The 19736-nt window shown below is 36.9% G+C and overlaps 1 protein-coding gene and 1 long non-coding RNA gene across 10 annotated transcripts in view; both read left to right on the top strand.

Annotated features, from left to right (window-relative positions):
- ANKS1B (ankyrin repeat and sterile alpha motif domain containing 1B) overlaps positions 1–19736 on the top strand; it is a 413072-nt gene that overhangs the window by 270509 nt on the left and 122827 nt on the right. The window lies entirely within an intron of this gene.
- On the top strand, positions 1551–14700 carry LOC121663826. Its single transcript, XR_006015772.1, has 3 exons — positions 1551–7512; positions 11992–12186; positions 13059–14700. It is a non-coding gene; the product is annotated as an uncharacterized LOC121663826 (long non-coding RNA).

The raw sequence follows: 19736 nt of genomic DNA, 5'->3' as shown, positions 1-19736 counted from the left end.
CCAGCAGCTGAAAACTTGGAATTCTTCTGTACCTCCTCATAAAACTTATTGATATTTTAGTAATCCAGTATTACTTTTACTTCTTTTACTTTTTACATCTCGAGTTCTTTTTACTCAGAATTTGACTTGAGACACAGGAGATTGAGTATTCTTGTTCGGACTTAGTTGTTTATTATATCTTACCAGTAACACAGCTGCAAAGACTGTGTCTCTTTGTTGGAAGCGTGGAAAATGGCCATGAGTTCCACTTTTCCAAGCTTTTTAAAGTCTAAATTAACCAATAATGAGATATGTTTTTACTTACAACCCAATTACTAACTTTTCATGTTCTGCAGTGCGGAACTTTTGACCCAGTGACAGAACATTCAGTTTTGTGAAGAAGAAGGAGAAGGAAGAGGACATCAATCCACACCCAAAATCCTCCAGTTGTAACCTATTCTTACCTATATGTTCTAAACCCAATTTTCTACATTTCTACATATTTCACCCAGTGGCATAACTTTAATTACACAGCAACAACCTCAGTGTTAGCACACAATTCAGGAAACTTTTCCCAGGGTTTTGGATCAAATACAGTGTGTTTCTGAGGATCACTGCCTCTCAGCACTGAAAGGCTGAAACTCTCAGAACCTGGGGTTCCAACAACCCAGCATGCTTGTTCAGTGCATTGCTTGCCATGAGGCTCTTGGGAATGTTTTAAATGGGTGCACTCAAGTGTCTCTGGTGGTAGGATACCATGAGGTGTTCAGTTGTTGTGTAAAGCTGTATACAAAACAATATTTAAAAAAAAGCGTTTCACAATCATTTAACAGGGTTATATAATTTAATGTATAGTTATCCTGATCTGCTTCTTGTGTTATGCTTCATTTGCTTATGGTCTCCCTCCCCTGGCTCTTATTTTTTAAGACTTCTCTTCTGCCAGTCTTCATATGGTATTACAGCACGAGCAGTAAAAAGCAAGGCTAACAATATTCTCAGAGAGCTTTAACTTAATCAGTTTCTGTCCTTATGGATAAGCAGAAGAACCCTGTTACATTATTGGTATTTTATAGTGCATCTTCTAACCAGCCATTCCCAAAATGCTTCGAATTCAAAAGAGTTTACAGTACAACTTTACCAAATTATTCCAAATAAAGGGCACAGCTGGGCAAAATTCATAACTGCATCTTTCATCTGCCCATTATATTAATTACTTATTTTACATATTCCACTCATTAAGTAGGTGGAAGTAGAGCAAGACATTGCAATATTGGAAAACCCTTTGTTTTTCCTATGCATGTGTTAATTTTTAAGTTTCTTGTGATGATTGGTCCTACAGTATGCAATCATGGATATACTGGTAACTTTCCAGATTATTTTATTTTTACTAAAATAAATTGGCTTAAGAAACAGACACGCTTTTTCATAACTATATCACAATTATGAAAATAAAATTTTGAAATTCATTAAAAATATTTTAAAAGTTAAATTGCATTTGAAATTCGATATCATTTTTAAATATCTAAATATTAAAAAAAATCTTGAAAATTTATTTCATGTACCTAGGTGATCACTTGAAATTGCAGACAATTGGAATGAAATCATTAGTATTTTCTTTGACCTGTATTGAACATGCTAAATTGTATTCTACTTTAGCAAAAGAAGTATCTATGAAAGGATAAAATTTCAGTTTCTGACTATATCAGTGAAATTCATATGTACAATTCAGTCATAGGAGATACATGTCTAGCTTCTCACTATAATCATTGAAGATATGCAGCCGTTTCTCTGACGTGATTCATCTAGTCCTAAAGCAGCAAATGCTTAAATTATATCAAATGAGTCATACCTTAAAGGTGCCTATTTTTCCCTGTTAATTAAAGAGACCTTTGCGTGAGTACTGAGATCTCTATTGTGGACAATTTATATGCCATAAGATGAATATAGCTCTGAATGTCTACTTGGCTTTGTACTTGAGAAAATACAGTAGAAATTATTGACTTAAAATTGTGATATTCAGGAAAAATAATAATTAAAATAAAGACCCAGTATCAAAACTCCTGAGATGAAACCTGTTTCCCCTGGAAACCTGTTTCTTAATTGAGGAAACGTACTGGAAAGTCTCAGTATGTTCTGAGAAAGTAATTGTAGCACACCATCGTATACCAACACGTTTTATCATTAACAGCCACTGGATGTACCAGACTGCTAAATGCTGCCTACTCCTTAGGAACATCATGTATCATATGTCTGGCTTTTTTCAGTCCTGCAACTATGTCTCTCATACTTCTAGGGCATTTGTATCACAAAAGAGAACAACTTCTACCATGTCTTTTTAAATCCATGCTCTTAGTTATGAATAGAAAGAATATGTAAAGTAAATAAGCTCATTTTTCTACCATGTCAGTTTTCTGAAAAAGTCCATAATAATCCCATATAAAACAGATTTTCCAATTTCCTTTTTAAATTCCTAAGATTTTTCCAGGACTTGTGCTTTTTATTCAGGCAAGATAAATCCCATTCAAATAGCACAGACCTGATTTTATAAGGGCTGTGCTCTTTACAGCTGTGCCTAAAGATTTGAACCAATTTGCACTTCCTAAGGATAAATTTTATATATGATGATAATTTGTAAACTTCATAGCAAGATAGTAAATACTAATTCTATGTTCAGCAGTCAAACCGAGCACTTGAGAAACTACAACTCTGCATGTCTTGCTGGTTCAACTAATAAATCTGCTTTACATTTGAGGCCTAGAAAACTTTATAAACATTTTTCTTGTGTTCTGTTAGTAAATAAGTATTTATATGGCAAAGAATCAATGAAATCTGATTATGCTTTCCTATGTGCTGAAAACAGAGGAGTCATACATGCAGAATCACCAACTCCTGCCCATATTCCTGAGATTAATTTAAAATACAAAATAGTTTGAATATGGTCTTACAGTTTTAGAAAAGCATGTTATCTAAACATATTTTTAAGTGTCCTTGATATTTCTGTGCATGATCTTAGTACAGTTTTGCACATATACAAGAAAGATACTAGTATGTGCTTCAGGGAGTTGAGAGAAGAAAGAAGAATTTCACCAGAGAGTTTAAAAGATATCAGTAACAGAATTTAATACTGTTTCCAATACTGCTATGGACTACAGAAGGAATGTGACAGAACTTTATAGGTTTGAAGTTTAAAGCCAGATAGTTGTCAGAGTAATGTATTCAATTGCTTAAAAAATAAGATTACACAAAAAATACACATTAAATTTAGTTAGAGGAAAAAAAACGTTCATGACATATAAAAAATTAGAAAATACTGTCTCTCTAAATGAGCAGTGTAAACATCATTTTTTCATAAATTTAAAGTAGGTGAAAACCAGCATAATAGTCATGCATGACAGGAAGAAACCCAGCAGGAATCTCCCCAGCCCTAACTTGCGTGATTCAGTGACAATAATCCATATCAGCTTCCCCACCAAGAGGCATATATTGCGGTATTACTTACAAGATGGCATTTTGGAGTCACTGTAATAAAGGAAAATTCCACTAGGTGGGTCTGGTGCTCTTCTAACAGGGATTGAGAATGTTTGTGCACAGCAACTCCGTGCTCTTTTTTTTTTTTTTTTTTTTTTTGAATTGATAGTTTTCTTAACACTCTGAGTATGTCACAATCCAAACATTTAGTTATATTTTGGATGTTAGCACTAATACTATATTTCTTTAAGGATAAAGTACCTGTGGTCAAATAAGACCAAGATATGAGACTTTAATAATGTGTAATTCCATTGCTAAGTATTTAGTATTTATCTTACTACTAGTATTTATCTAAACTGCTAGAGCTGTGTTTTATTGCAGCCCTCAAAAATGCCATGAATTTTTAAACTTGCACTGTAATCACAGTGAACTTTTAATTACATTTTTTGTGTGAAGTATCATCAATCTAAGTAGAATTTTAATTAGTAAATTTATTACATTTAAAAATTTTTTATCATCTAAGGTAGAATGTGACAACATGAATGGAACATGAGCAACCAGGGAAACTTTCTTTTTGTATAAGCCATTGCTTAAGAGGATGTTGATTTAAACACAGAGCTCTGCTATGGCCTGGTGCAGTCACTCGTATTTTTATTAAAATCAGTTTATATTTATCACCCTTATCTCTCAGATGGCCTGAGATATGCAACTTCAGGCATGCAGCTTGTATATTCTCAACTTGTATTCTTCTTTAAAGGCTGCAATTGCTATTTGAGACCTGAAGGCCTTATTGCCCAAACACCTGTATCTCCCAGATGTGTCAATCTGGTCTAGTAAAAGGTGTTTTTCATTACTACAAATCCTGCCCTTTTGAGAAGATTTAGAGTGGGTTGCTGGTGCTACAAAAAGTGTAAGATTTTCTATAAAAAAGAAAGAGTCTGAAAAGGTTTTCTGTCTTTTTTTTTTGCCATTTCTGGTGTTACACAGTTGGCTATTTTTGCAAACATGCTTCATGTTATTAATGCTAGGTAACTACTCCAAATGGTTCTGCAAACAAACTACAGGACTCAGTTTTTTTCAGCTGTGTTTGCATTTTCCTAATATGCTAATGAATGAGTTTTGGAATATTACAGAGAATAATATAGAAAATAAAGCATAACAAATATGATAAATTTCCAGTTTGCACACCAGAAAACCAATTAGGATAATGTTTTTTAAACTCATTCACTATATGTGGTCTTGTTTCTGGTGGACATGCAGGCTCATATGCAGCAAATACAAGCCTATTGACAGTAGCCCTGCTGAGACACTAGAAATTATTGTCAGATTACAGAGGTCCACAACGCAGCACAGACTCCCATCAGGCCAGAAATGCGAGCTTATATCATGTACTACTGATAATTACAATTTATCTGGTATCTATTTTCTTTTTCTTTAGCTCACTGTTAAGAAAGCTTGCAAAATCAGGCTGTGTATTTTCTATTAAATATAAAGGTGCAGAGCATCTACTCATCAGCTATTTTCATCTAACGCCATGCCAAACAACCTATGTGGGGAACTGGATTGGTGCACCACTTTACCAGAATAATCTTACTTCTTTTCATGGTAGGTGTAGAATGGAGATCTACTTCAGTCATTGAACAAGACTAGAAGTAGAGGTATTTCTCTGTATATAAGGGTCTCAAAAGATTGCAACATCCAAAAAACATTCATCAAAAAGAGTAAACCAGTCTGAAAAGTGCTGTGGCATGTTTTAAAAAACAGTTTTTTGGCTGACAGACATAGAAAGCTATATCTTTCTATAATCAAAAAAAAAGTGGTACACTTTTTCTAAAGCTCATACTCATTCTTTCATCTTGCCATAGCCAACCCTCCATATCAGAAGTATTGCAAAGGTGTGATGTAAATGCCTTCTAAGCTCTAGGAAGCTTGCCTAAAAATTCCAGGTAAATAGAAGATCAAACGTGAAATGGATTGTGATTCATGTGTTGAAATACCCATGTGACCTCTGTTACTCTAGAAAAACATAAGACCAACTAGAACTAGATATTGCAATACAGAAATGTATCTATGGAAAGAAATTAATTCTCTTTGTACTCAAATGCAATTAAGCACTCAGTAGCTAGTACTGAGTGCGGAAATGTGGGTATTTGCAAAATTTATTTCTGCCAGAGTTTCTTAGTGAAGTTGGAGCAGACATGCCTTTGAACTACAAAAAACCTACTCAGTCTTTATGATTAAAACCCAGAATCTTATGAGTTAACAACCACTAGAAGTTTGCTTTTCAATTCTTTTGACTACCGTTGCTTGACATAAGCAGGAACTATCATTGTAACCAATACGAAGGCATTTGTGAGTGCGAGGAATTAGCAAGGAGCATTATTTTTAACTTTTGTTTCTAAGCAGTACAATTGCAACAATACTAGTGCTGCTACAACACTCCCACGCTTCAGTTCTGCCCACAAGCCCTACCTTAAACAAAGGAAGAGTACATACTTCGAGAATTCTATTATTCGTGATCTACAAAAATTACATAGTTATATGAAAACAAAATAATCTTCTGCCAACATTTGGACATTTCAAACTTGTCTTACTGCTCAAAATAAAAAACACAGGGGTCAGTCATTTTGTCATAAAAAGCTTTTTCATATGGTTCATAACTTGCATTGCCAGAATTGACCTTGAACTCAGAAGCCTGAAAGTATACTTCTTTTATCTTGGTATTTCAAAAGAATATTTCTGTTATGTCCTAAATACTGTTTGTCATTGTGAGCCTTATTTCTAGAGTAACCTTTTATGGTATGTTTTTTCTCAAGAGAACACATAAAATGTCACAGACTAGCCTGGCAGATTACAGATTGTCCTGGTGGTTCTTGACACACCAAGACAATTTTGGAAACTAGTAGAGAAAGAAAACTTTGAAGAATGGTTTTGATTAGAATTCTGATTTCACACACGTTTTGCAAAGCTGTTATTGCATTCATTTCCGTGTGTACCACCCAAGATACTACCTGTTTAATTCTGTGTAAGTGTCTATAATTCCTGGTGGATTTGTACTTGCTGCAATAATAAGCAAACAGACATAACCTCTCTGACTTATTACCAAATTAGTTGTGACTTTAGAGCAATGAATTCCATAGCTATGTCTATATTAGTAAATTAAACAGTGCTTAGAAAATGTGTCTAGGCACTAAAGCACACATTCAGAAGGACCCAGGTATCCTTTTGGCATATACCCACTACCACTGAAGAGGTGCTTGAAAAAGATGAAGATTCTTTTCTGCTTTTTCCTTTATTTTTCTGCTCATCGCATTGTATCCTAGTATTCTGGAAAAGGCAGGAGAATTTGTGCCCTCAGCATGATTTTTAGCCTGGTATCATAAAGTATATACATGCATTAAACCAGCTTAAAAATATCCTGTTATCTGCAATGACAAATGTCTATCTTTAACTCCCTGTCCCTTTTGTCTTAGTTATACCAAAACCCATCTTCATTACTGTCTTGCTGTAAGAACCCTTTGTATGAAATTCTAATGACTTGCATCTCAATGGGGAGTTTTAATTAGGGACAAAAGTTTTCCATTTCTGTCTTTCTCACAATACTGTCATACAAGCAGCAGATGAAAGGTTTAAATTTTAATGTGTACTCCAGCATACTACTCTCATTTGTGTTGTAAGTACTATTTGGCAGCCTGCCCTTATTACTGTGTTTTGCTTTATTACTATACATAATTTTGAAAAATTTCTTTAAGAGTTGATACAAAGTATGAATGAGAATAATCTAGGCATTTGCTGTTATATATCATCCATTATTATCTTGTTTCCAACAATTTTGCTCTACTTTTCAGTGCTCTCACATTCTATAATACCCAGGTTTTTGGATTGCTTTCTAGTTTTGACATCAGCTGTAAATTAAAGTCTGCTACTTTTTCCATTGTTCATTCTGTAGACATTACTACTTTAACTGCAAACTCCTCGGAAGAGGGATCACCGTGTTATCTACACAGTCTTCCAGCTGTCCTGCATCAACAGGGTGGCTCTGTTTGCCTGCACTGCTGCGTGAAGGTGGGATTTCAGAGGTCTCATGCATCCTGGTTTACCCCATGGAAGCTGGTTTATCCTTTACAAATGAATTGTTCCATCTCAGATTTTACCTGAGGGAATAGCTGTTGAAACTCACGGTACCACAGGCGTATGTTGTCAGTAGCTGTGCTACCTGGGTACATCAGCACATGCTGAGGCCACACACCTGGGCAGCTGTTCCCTTGGTGCTTATGTATGTCCCAGCCTGTGGCTTGCTTCCACTGGGAATCTTTGTCTCCTGGTGGATCAGGGATAGCACAGGGGGAGCCTGGCACTGCACTGACTGTGCCACAGTGTTTCAGCAGTCAGCTGTGCCTGGCAGGTGGGGCGGTGCAGGGGCAAAGCACCCTTCTGCTCGCAGCCTCTTCCCTCTTGCTGGCAGTGCCTGAGCCAGAAATGACTCAACTTCTCTGTAAGACACTGACGGAAGTCTCGAGCGCTGCTATTTAAAACTATAGTATTTCCAAGCTGAACTAAGCGGATGTGTAACACATGTCACAGAGCTCCATCGTCTGTTTGAGAGAGTCACTTTGCAGAACACTTAAAGCAATGTTTTACCATTGGTGCTGGAAAGGAATGGATTTTGAGAATAGACAGAAGAACAACAAGATGTAGGAAGGATCCAGAAGTGACAGGGTCCCACAAGACTGGGCTCCCCAGGGCAGCAGGGCAGGGCCTGGCAGGCCAGCCCTGTCCCACCACCCCAGCCAGGAACAGGGCATCTGGGGGGGACTGGGGCAGCCCCAGAGATCGGGTATCTCCCTGGGGAAGGGAGCAGGCTGCACTGGGATATCGGCCCACGGTGGCTGTCAGGATCAGGCCCAGTGTGAGGGTTGGGGTCAGACATGGCCCCAGGGTTGTTGTGCAGGGCTTTGGCTTTCCCATGGCAGTGTCTGGAGGCCTCCATGATGCCATGGACACCAGAGCGGACATGCTCTGGGCCTCACCAGAAGCATAGGGGTAGCTGAATGCAACATGACAGTGGCATGAGCCTAATGACTCCTTTTCTTCCTTCAGTTGTTAAAATAGTCCAGAATCGCTCTTTATGTAGTTTCCAATATATCAGTATTTTCTTATTGGAATTTGAGATTGTTTAGATCGTTCGGCGTGTTCAGAGATTTGGATGTAGTAGTCTACTTGCTTATATCATAGAATCACAGAATGTTAAGGGGTTGGAATGAACCTTAAAGATCATCTAGTTCCAACCCCTGCTGCCATGGGCAGGGACACTTCCCACTAGACCAAGCTGCTCAAGGGCTTATCTAACCTTCCTTGAACATGGCCAGGGTTGGGACATCCACAACCTCCCTGGGTAACCTGCTCCAGGGTCTCACCACTCTCACAGTAAAGAATTTCTTCCTAGTATCTAACCTAAATTCCCTCTCTTTCACTTTGTACCCGTTACTCCTTATTCCTGTTTTAGAGTCATGCTCCGGCTTCCCTGTAGGCCCGTTCAGGTACTGGAAGGTTGCTATAACATCTCCATGCAACCTTCTGTTTTTCTTTATCCTTTTTGTCAAAATCTGAGTATAAAAGAGACCCTTTTGCTGAGGATCACTACTGCATAACTGTAGCAGCTTACCTTTGAAGAAACTCTTTAGGATATAGGATACAGGAACATTTTAAGTGTTTCTACTCAAGAATCACTTCTAGGATATCTCACTCTGGCTTGTCATTCGTGTATGACAATCTAGCTCTTTTAACTGAGTTGAATATGAAGCTTGGTGATTTTGTTATTGTTTGGCTTGGTTTATCTCTATTTCTCTAAATTAATTTCAAACTTTCATAGGTTTCTGAAAATTGAGTTGATCAGACTGTGCAGGCTGGCAGAAAGCTGAGGCTTTCCACAAAATATCACACTCATGCCATTTAGTTCTTTTTCAGTTGCAAATACAAGAAAATAAGTTATGTTGGATGAAATGTTGTACTTATTATTAACAAAGAAATACATTTGTTAGTTATTGTAATATTTAAATTCACAAAAGTGTAGATAGGTTATTTGGTAATTTTATTCTTTGATATAAGCATATTAGTTAATTATCCTTGCTACTTTGTAGGCATTCTCCAAGGTCAGTGGAAGGAAATAGATACCTCCCATGACTAATTATCACATCCTAACTGTTGGTTTATTCTGAAATTGTGCTTTTGACCTCTACTGTTCAACGGTGACTGTATGGTGGGGAATAAAATTGTGCTAATATCCAGATTCCATGTCACTGAGCTCTGTTCTGTTGGAAAATCTTCTTTACGTCTGGATAGTGATCTCTTCTGCAGTGGTTGGGGATGAGAGCAATGTTCGCATCATAGCAGTAACTGCATGTTGAGTAATATGCCAGAAAACTTCTGACTTTTATGAGTCACCAAATCTGAGTGGTGTGGTGATCATCTGGGCTGATTTGGAGGGTGGAGCAGGAAGAATTTTAGAACGTTTCTGATCATTCTTGAAGTGATCCAGTAGCTTCTTGTTCCTACTACATCAAATACCTCATATAAATTGAGCAAAGATATGTTCTCACCCATTAACAGAAGCAGGCAACAGCCAGAGGAGTCAGAGTCTATGCTTTTTGAGGTGAAGTTTGGATTTCAGGGGTAATTGAGAAGGCAGGAAGTTTCACCTAAAAAGATTTGAAAGCAACTTATCTTATCTCTGAAGGAAATAGTTCTGCTCAGGAAAAGGGCATATATCCCATAGTTGTGGAGAATTCCTAAATGTTAAAACTGATACAGACTCCAAGAAATGTAGTACTGTTTGATATTTCTGCAGCTTTCATGCTGCTCGCTGGTTTGTGGAAATCCTCTGATTGACACTTTTTGTTATGTAGTATTTACAACTTCAAAACTTGAATTTTCTTCTTTTCTGTTTCCAACTGCAGTAAGAACACTGACAAACTAGCAGAGCATATGAGTTTTTTAAGGATTTAAGAAAAGAAGTAAAGTCCTGTGTATGACGAAACAGTGTGTAGGTTTTAGAAAGCTATCAAGGCCATTCTCTGCTGATGGACTTAGGATAAGGTAGGTTCTGTTAAAGTTAGAAACTATTTAAAGAAGGATTTTTTGAGGGTCGTGATAGAGAGGCTGAGTTAGATTGCAAGCTGAACATGGTTAGGGACTGTTGGTGAGTTCTGAAATTAAGTGGCACGAGCTGACTGGTATCTATTCAGCAAAAATCTCATTCTTACCTCCAAAAGAACAGGTCTGAACTAGTGAGAATGGTCCCTGGAGGAGTCTGTCCTGAGAACTGTGCCACAGAGAGTGCTAATTTGCCATCCCAGGGTGAAGGCTATCAGTTAATTAACATGTATGATCAGCAGCATGGTGCCTGGGTTCACTCCCTGGCTCCATTCCACTGAGCAGTTTAGCCATAAACAGAACTATCCTTGCTGGAATGAGCAGCTTTTCTCTGCAGGCTTCAGGCTTGCTAATGGGCATTGGTCATTGATTCAAAGGCAAGTTGTGATTTAGTCTTGTTCAGTCAGTTGCTGCTTTGCTTCTCTTGCCTTGCTTTATAAATCGATGCAAGCCCTTCTGTTGGAGCACTGGCAGAACCTGGTGCCTGAGATGGAAGGAAAAGACCAGCTTATACCTCATTCTCTTTCATGCAGTCTTACTGCAATTTTATTATGAGATAAAGGCAACTTCTGAGCAACCTAGCCAAGGAATCCGGTTTTGCGCGTACCATAAAAAATGCCCTGGCAACAGTCACAAGTCCCATTCTACAGGAATTTTAAAAAATAATTTGAATATATATATATACAGCACCTAATCAAATCCAGATCACTGATCTTTTACTCTTGGGTGCAATGGTTGAATTAGATTTGCAGCAGCCTGCGTTTGTTTTTATGAGAACTATAATTCTTTTTTTCCCTACTGCACAAAAAGGACTGTTTTCCCAGAAGAGCTTAGAGAAAAACACCAGGAAAATACGAAGCTGTAGTCCCAGATTTCAGCTTTTGTTTGGACTCTGACCCAGTTCCCTCTCCTGCGCTATGGTAGTAGTTCCAGGAGGATATGACTCTTCTTGCATCTGGATGGTTTTCAGCAAAGGTTGTTCCTGAGCCAGGAGGAGGCAAATGCTTACCTCTTGAGAATTAATGAATTAAATCTGATTGCTTAGGTGGGTTCTGCAACCTATATTATCAGTATTTCTAAGTGGTGTTGGTTCCTTTTGACCAATAGACCTATTTACATGTCAGTAATTACTATATAAGCTGTTTCTTCTGAAACCCACAACCAAGCAGGAGATGCACTGGCTCTTACATCTTGGAAGATCTTCTCATCTTGATTATTCCAAGCGTTCCAGGCATCATTCAGATGTTGGTCACAGCAACAAGGAGTGATGGGACCAAACACTAAGCCATGCCCTTCTAAGTTTGCAAAGCAAAAGAATCTCTGTGGTAGGCTGATACATCTGCTTCTTCCTAAATGATTTGGAATAGATTGTGAAGTTTTTTGCATTTGCAGAGCCTACCATGTTATTGAACAGCACCAAAGAACAATCTCCTGTATCATGAGGGGAGGGCAGGTATTACAGAAAACATTCAAAATGGTGATCAAGAGAAAGAGCACCCCTGGAAGGGAAAGCACCTCTCTGGACCTGCAGGAGAGCTTACTATAAATGAAACAGAGAGCTATCAAAAAGTGAAGCCACCAGACAAGGTATTTTGCTTTTTAATGTCACAGCTTTTATGGGTGTGTGGTTTTTTGTGGGAATTGATGTCATAATTTATAATTTTAGCATCCAGGACTTGATCTGTTGTTTCATTAAGGTCTCTACCAACCACCTGCATATGTCAATCACAATATCCTCTATAGACCATTTCTTAGTCTTACATTTCACTTTAAGTAGCTGATGGTTTTTAATATTCACTTCTGATGTAAGAACTATGCTAGCCCCCAGAGTAAAAATGGTATCTCATTGTTATTGTAAAAGATAAATGTCTTGCAGAATGTGAGTATTCTAAAGAAGAAATAGCAAACACTAAATTAATTTACTAGAAAGCAAGTAGCCTACTTTGTTATTTATAGTCTATCTACTAGTAATGAATTGGTCAATATGTTTAGATGAGGGCACTGGAATAGCTGCCTATTTAGTTTTCAATCTGTAGATGCTTAGGTGGCCACCTCACATTATCAAGATTTTCTGCCTGTGCTGGTTTATTAAGTTTGACTTTTGTTTACTGAATTTACTAATACTGGTAGCATAAGCTTGTGAGGCCAAGAGGTCTTCCAAATCTTCTGTAGCTGATGCTAACCAGTGCAAATAGGACCTTCTGGATTAGGACCAAACATGCAGGTTTGCATTATCTGCTACTGTACTCTGATTTGGCCCTCCAAGTAGATGCATTTCCATAAAGGTGATTTATCAATACTAAAGTTGAGGTCCCCAGAGGATCTGAATTAGTGTTGCTTCACTGCCAGCTTACCTTTTACATATTGCATGTCTAAAACTTGATGAGAAATGGAGTACCCAATATCACTGCTAACCTCCTCATGCCTTTTTTTTTTTTTTTTTCTTTCTAAGTGAGAAGACATTACATATGGTCATAAAACAGCAGAAAGAGGCCAGGAGAGAGCTCAGCTGCACAGCAACTGAACTTTCAGAAGAACAGAAGACTGATGCAACGTCTTTCTCCTTTTATGCAAGGAATCATGAAGATAGCCTGAATTGCAAACGCCCAGGCGAATAAGAAAGGGGAAAAGAGTAAGCAAAAATAGGATGTGAACCCCTTTGTCCTTCCGTAGAGTTTGTATCCTCGGCATATCAGAACAATACTGAAAAAAGGGAATCAGTAGCAACAAGAAACAAAACACTGCAGAAGAAAGTAAGATAGACTGTAACAAAGCATCAAGAGGGAATCACAGTTTTGCTGCTAGTGAGCAAAGACTAGTTTTTCTCTGAAACCATTTCTTTATAGACTCATTGACCTTCATATTATCTTTCTGTCTTCTCTTGGAGAAGGAGGAGGGAATGAGAAGAAGTAACCTACTGGCAGCTTTTCATGTTATTGTTTATGTCCATTGCTGAATCATGAGAATGAATTACAGAACAACCCTGAATTTAGAGAAATAATTGGTTTACACTTTTCACAACTAACATCCATTTTAATAATTTAGTGCATTAATAAATCATCATCTTTGCAGTGCATTGCACTGCCCTGTCTCTCTTTACCTTTTCATTCAAAAAGGTTCCATCTGTATGAGATACTCGATATCATGTCTCCTATTCTTCCTGCATTACTATGTCTGTCAGGCCATTCTCAAAGTCATCTACTTGAAATACAAATGTGAATTTTAAAATTGCAGGCAGTAAAGTAAAAGTTACTCAAATAAATCTGTTTTATTTTACTTAGTTACTAATTCAGCTGTTCCACTTTGCAACTGTTTGTGATTTTTAGACTTGAGGGAGAGTGGTCTTCTCCTGGCAGATTCTTGGTTAGAGATAGAAACCATTCAAAAGCCCTATTGTGGGCCATTATCCCCAAAGTTCAAACTGCAGTCCTGACTTTCCAAACAACTTTCCTCCTTCCTGTGGAGCACCTCTTAAATAGATTTCTTCTGGGGAAATGTGAAGCTCCTTCTCAAAGCGCCATCACGTTAGTAATTTGTTATTGATTAGGGAAATATTAGCATATCTCCAGTTTGAAGGCTGCTTTTCTCACTCGGATTTCTTTTTGTGTTTCTAGCAACTACCCAGCAGTAAGAAATTGTTTTAGTGGAGGTTAAGTGAGCTCTGCAGATCACTTCATTGACTGTAGGTCTAAAGCCATACTGTTGGGTTGATGGAGGATATCCACTTGGGTTTGTGTTATGATTTAAGGCTTCATGCTAAATTAACAGTTTTAAGAGTTGGAAGTAATTTTTATGCACAGTATCGAATTGAACAAATGAGGTTTTTCTTTTGTTGTTTCATTATCTGTTTGCATAGAAGTCTGTGACCCTATGTTTATCCAAATATATATTACTTATTGATTATATGCAAATAATCAATCTCTTTGGGGTTTTTTGATAAGAAGTTGCCAGAAAGCTAAAGTAAAAACATTCTTACAATAAACTCATTGGCATAATTTTCTTCTGTTTGTACTGTAAGTCATCTAGCATGCTTCCAGCAGTTGTAACAATACTGAGCTCTTTCAGAAACAATTTTAATAAAATTAAGCAACTAAGTAAAAATGACTGATTGTATTCTGTCATAGCTAAAATCATATGTAAATAATATAATCATGAGTAAGGGCGTGAATGTTGGCTACTGTCTCAGAATCACAGAATATGCTAAATTGGAAGGGACTGATACTGTTCTTGCTTTAAAGCATTTTTACTCTTACTTCATAAGCTTGTTATCTGATATTGGTAAAACTAGAAGTTTCAAATAATTTCTGGGAAATAATTGATTTAATTAGTTTTAGCTCTGTTTCTGCATGTGATTTTGTCATGAATATGTTATCATTTTCTCAAATGTATTCATTAGAAAATTTCTCTGAGTAAGTTTTAGTGTATATATTGTTCACAAATTCTTGAAATTCAGCATCTAAGCTGTTTTAAAGAGCTTTGATTGGATGTATGCCTCATATAGTATATTTTTGTTCCAGGACTGGTTAAAAGAAACTTACACATTTTTATGACTAGTCACATTTCTAAGTTCAAAATTTTCTGTGTTCTTATTCTCTCTTTTGTGAACTGTTCTGCTACTTGACTAATTTGCCTGAATAGGCACACAAAAACTAGCCTCAGAATGAGTCTAAACACAGCCACAGTAGAGTCAGCATTTTTCCAAGTAAGTATTTCTGGAAATTCCACTCAGGTAGATATATACCTCATGAACTGGCCATTTCAAATGTGCTTTGACATACTTTTTTTGAAGTGACTTTGTCATGGGAGTACTTAGATCTTGCAAACTGGGGGAGGAGGGAGGGAAGGAAAGGTCATTTGGAATTCTGGGGTATTTTGTGCTGTAGTTAAGGAAAGGCATTTATTCCTGAGTGTCTGAGTTCATATAATGAGCACTGAATACTAGCCCAAAATTTCTGAATGCAACTGTATACTCATTTTTGCATTCACAGGTTTTCTACTCTGGTACCATTTAAAGGAACTAGCCCTTAAACTAATACTCGACTCTAGGACAGGTTTAGGAGGTACATATATTTCTGTTACTCTAAATTCTATAACTAAATCAAAAGTGTATTTCTGACATGATTACTTATATGTAGTGATCAAAAATTAAAGCTCTGAGGCACTAATACCCCAAGGCAGCTGTTCAGTTTTGCTGATACATCATGGTGAATTAAGCTGGTCACTTTTGGCCTGATCACCTAATTCACACACCCCATAATGGAACAAAATACTTTGTTACAATTGGATTGACCTGCCCTTTACCTCTAATAATTTGTGGAAGAGACAGAAATGAACAAAATCTATTGATTACATACTCCACAGTTTTGTAGTGGTTAGTATAATTTTAAAAGAAAGTTATGCATAAGGATATGTTCATTAGTGTAGACTCATACTGCAGATATCATTAGGTCATAAGGACATTTAGTGTCATGTACTTTAACCGTAACTAATTAAAATTATTAAGAAATACTTCAGTGGGACTAATTCAAAATTCAGAATATGCTTAAATTCTCTGTAGACTTGAAACATGTAAGAATTGCAAATTGTCATTTCTACTATGGCTCTTCCTGCTCTGTGGTAACTAAAACCAAGCATATGCTTGTCTAAACAGAGGAAGTTACATATATTTTACAGCAAGCTCTAAGTGTGCCACAGAGTTCATTCAACACAATACAAGATTCTATAAGTGTGCTACATCAGAAACATTCATTTATACGTCTTAATTGCCAGTGATGAGAGACTCTCTACAAGTAGCATTTTTAGGACTACTGCTACCAGCAAGACAGTTAGTAATGTGGTTTCTTAAATAGTGTCAGTCAGATTTATTGAAGTTGGTATAACTTAACCTTAATTTTTGTTCACCTCTGTAGTCTCAGGTAGAAATTAACACAGTGTTTCCAAACATAGAGCAAGTACTGCTTTCAGTCTTCTTGTTTCAGAGTAACTGTTAGCTTTTGGAAGACTTATTCTGGAACTACAAAGAGGGATCTGAGGACAGAGCATGGCCGGAGTTACTACAGACTATTATTTCTCTCCTATTTGTATATCTTAATTGCCTGGGTTTTATTTCAAGTAGTTAGCAGATGCTCCTTCTGACAACCTTACACAAAGCTGTGAAGCTGTTCCCAGTAAATAAATTATTATCTTGAATATCTAATAGACACAATTAAATGTGTGTTATTTTTCCAGAGCTATCCCACCACTTAGAATGGGTAATGCTCTGACAACAAATGCTATCTTTAGAACAAGATGAACTTTTATATTTTGCCCTTTGTAGAGATGTGCTTAAAAAATCAGCAATACTATCTACCAGTCAAAAATGGTAATTATAGCTTTCTCTTTCTTTAATTATGTAAATTCATTTAGCAAAATAAACACAAGGATATCCCTTATGTTTTATGATGGCTTGTTCTTCTGCCTTTTTTTCACGCAGAGGGACAACCATACCTTACATAGGATCCCAGCAGGAAAAACCCTAGAAATTCCTGGAAGCCCTGCCATCTGTTGGAGCATAGCAGAATGGGAGCTCTCAGATATATAGGAACTTTTGGTCCATCACTTCTTCTACACTTTCTGTAAAGAACAGAAGATAACACAGAGCCCTCCATTTGAATTTTGGGTAAGCCCCTTTAACATAATTCTCATAAAAAGATGTTGCTGGCTTACCTGAGGCCCTCTGAGGTCACCAGTTTGGGATCAGCATTATTTTATTATATGAATAGTAAAGAAGTAGGAAAAACTAGCACCAGATGAATGCAGGTTTTGCAATTTTTTTTTTTCCTGTATGGCTTCATATCCTGAGAGAATAGCTAAGGATCACTGTTATTTATCAGCATACAAGTTTGGTAGCACAAAAGGGATATAAAGGTTATTTCCGCAGTGAGTTGCTTTGCAGTGATAGTATCCCACTGACAGTCCTTTAGTGAATAGAGCAGTTTTATCCAATATTCCTGTTCTTCCACAAAAACATCCTGTGTCTGCTTCTTTTCTCCCTTTCTAAAAACAAAGGTAGAGCAGATAGAAGAAGCAGAATTAAATGACATAAAAGTATTTCCTGTGCAATCTCTTTCACTGTACTACTTTAAACAGATTATCATAGATATTGAGATAACCACTATTTTTCAGTCTATAAAAGACAGCAGTAAGGCATATTTGTTATGAAGTAGTATAGGGATCAAAAATAATATTCTGGCAAACAGCACAGTGAAATAAGAGCAGAAAGGTCATGATAGACAGCATCTGGGTGGATTGTGACAAGAAAGAAATGGAGATGAATGACGAGTCTTAGATTAAAGATTCTCAGAAGCGTCTTACAGTAATCATCATTGCAAAGGTGATTAAAATAGCAAGCTTAGTCATGTTGTCTCCACTGCTCTGGAGATAGAACATTATTATACAGCACTTATTCACGTATGTAGTACATGAAGGCAGAATTTTAAAACGGTACGTCCCATTCGACTTGTGAGTCAAGCTAAGATTATGGAACACCCATTTAATTGCCTCTGTAATGCCACAGCTGCAGTATGTGTATTTCTGCATTCAGATACTAGAAGCTACTTTCCTAGCTATTTTAGCTCGTTTTACCTTCATTCTCTCCTCTTCCCTGCTAAATCAGCTGCCCAAGACCTACAGTGAAAAACGGCTTTCTGCAGTCTTCTAGGGGAAGGTGCCTCCGGCACCCAGCTGGTCTGCAGTAAATCAGAAACCTCCATTTCTTCTCAAAAGGGAAAAAGCTTCTGCACTCTGCCTGAAGAAAACATTACTGAGGTTTTTAACAGACCATCAGACACCAATCTGCTCATGAAATCTTCCTAAATTATTTTCAACAAATTTTACGTAACAGCTATGCACTCTAATCTGTCCAACTTTCTCTTATAATTCAGGGAACCAATTCCCCTGATTCATAATTAGATACATGATCTGAAAATTCCTGTGTGCAGCCTGCATGCTGGAGACTTTAGACTACCATACTGTTGCATTAGTCATGGTTTATCTTTTTTAAAATCAGTTTTAGAAAAAGATCCTTCATTTTTGATAGTTCTTGACCTGAGGACATTCTGGCCTGCTTATTCTCCTTGTAAAGGCAAGTGACCCTGAATATCCCACAGCCTCTGAAAAATCTAAGAAAATAATTAAATATAAAAAACATATTGTCCAAACGTCTCTAAGGTGACTAAACACGTGCACCTTTTTTTATCCACTTTATGCTCGTATTCTATTGTGTACATGGAGACTGATTAAGAAAGACAAGATACTCATTTAACTGAAAATACTACCATTCTGAGTAACTTATTTAGAATCTGAGGGTGAGAAAGTAGAACATAGCAAGACTATCTTATCTTGGATACTTTTAAATTGTGAATTGAGAATTTAGAAGACTAGAAGAAAATAATTGGCTTTATTATTGCAAAAACATCCATAAAGATAGAAAAATTAGATAGAAAGGTATGTTAATCTTTCAAAGTTCAATAAAATATGCTGTTTCTTGAATAATCAAGGTAGTAGCTAAACACAGAACATAACCTTAGAGGGAGCTGCAGTCCCTGAGGTAGACAGCTCTGTGCAGCCCTAACCTCCAGGGTATTTGCAGGAGACAGTGGCAGCTTACCTAGTAAGAAGCAATATAGCTGTATTATTGCACTCTGCTTGCTTTAATTTGTTCTGCCAAGAAGTTGTATATGTTGGACAAGGCATATCCCCTCTCTGGTGTGACTGCAATGCTGCAAGTCACTGATGTACTCTGTGCTGAATTGTGCTGTATCATCATAATTGAAAAGGTTTCTTCTCTGGTAAAAATGTAAAGATAAGCAATTATGAAAGATTTTCTTTTTTCATACATTATTCTGAGTGGTATTACCTGGTTTTAATTTTAGTCTCCTTTTTCCCTTGCATAGAAGAAATTCTGGTGTAGTGCCTGGCAAAATGATTTCTCAGGTGTCATCACTCCCAAATCGCTTGTGATACCCAGATTTTTCAAGATTATCTTGCATAATTTCACTAATAGGGAACAGATGCCTACAGAACACAGCTAAAAAAATTAGTTCTAAATTTACATGTATTTACATGTATTTCAAGCCATTTTTTAATTGCTCCAGTTT

The sequence above is a fragment of the Corvus kubaryi genome, unplaced genomic scaffold (genome assembly GCF_017639235.1).
Source record: "Corvus kubaryi isolate FWS band 111438036 unplaced genomic scaffold, C.kubaryi_AGA036_p1.0 129, whole genome shotgun sequence".
Classification (NCBI taxonomy): Eukaryota; Metazoa; Chordata; class Aves; order Passeriformes; family Corvidae; genus Corvus; species Corvus kubaryi.
Note: the sequence above shows the minus strand (reverse complement) of the source record. Positions and strands in the feature narration are given on the sequence as shown.